The sequence below is a fragment of the Pundamilia nyererei genome, unplaced genomic scaffold (assembly GCF_000239375.1).
Source record: "Pundamilia nyererei isolate P.nyererei 1_Seehausen unplaced genomic scaffold, PunNye1.0 scaffold00038, whole genome shotgun sequence".
Taxonomy (NCBI): Eukaryota; Metazoa; Chordata; class Actinopteri; order Cichliformes; family Cichlidae; genus Pundamilia; species Pundamilia nyererei.
Window position 1 is genome coordinate 2,782,294 of NW_005187439.1, and position 908 is coordinate 2,783,201.

A 908-nucleotide genomic window follows, 5' to 3' on the forward strand; every position below is an offset into this window, starting at 1 on the left:
ATGAGAACTTGGTTATTTTCTCAAAATCCTCTATGTAACTCTGGAGCCGGACCTCACAAAGAATGCAGCTTTAAAGCACATTCACATCACCTTCACTTTTAAAGACCATATGTCCATCTTCTGTATACAGTCAATAGCACTAACAGAACGTGGGGGTATAGCTCAGTGGTAGAGCATTTGACTGCAGATCAAGAGGTCTCTGGTTCAAATCCAGGTGCCCCCTGTTTGTGGAAGAGCTGTTTTTCATTTCATTTATTTGCTTAAGTTGAAAAAAAAACAACAACTTTCCAAGCTGCACTATATGGCAACCACCAAATATGGCCATAATGGGTGGTGCGAATTGGGCGTAACCTTTTGTTTGGTAGGGGTCAGCCAATCAGAAGAAAGTTCTCTTAAAGGAGAAGCCTAAGACAATGTTGCAGACAGTGGATAAAACAAGGGCTGGCACAAAGTATAAGATACATGAGGATTATTTTACTTTAGTAAATTCATATTTAAATGCTACCTATCTGACAAAAAAATCAATGGACAATGGTTGATTGAAAAAGGGGCCATGCCCTAAACCAGGGGTGGGGAAATCCAGGCCTCAAAAGCCAGTGTTCCCAACTCCTCCCTTAAACCATACTCTTGTGCTTTTTTGTGTATATTTTTTTAACTTTAACTGGGAGCCTCTCCCATTATCATTTCCCAAATTGCACATGCTCAACTCCTCATCTCCCAGTGGAGATGGGAACACGGAAGAGACATGAGGAAGTGAGTCAACACACATTTAAGTAGAAGAGACATGACTTTAAAGTGATGTCACTTGATATGAGAACTAGGTTCATTTTCTGAAAAACCTCTATACAACTGGTCATTACAAAGAATGCAGCTTTAAAGCACAGCCACATCACCTTCACTTTTTTTTT

General features: G+C 40.0%; 1 protein-coding gene and 1 non-coding gene across 2 annotated transcripts in view; one reads left to right on the forward strand and one right to left on the reverse strand.

Moving 5' to 3' along the window:
* Positions 1-908, reverse strand: part of LOC102193352 (stromelysin-3-like) — a 34,552-nt gene that overhangs the window by 17,702 nt on the left and 15,942 nt on the right. The gene's annotated exons all lie outside the window — the stretch shown is intronic.
* trnac-gca (transfer RNA cysteine (anticodon GCA)) lies at positions 152-223 on the forward strand. Its single transcript has one exon. It is a non-coding gene; the product is annotated as a tRNA-Cys (tRNA).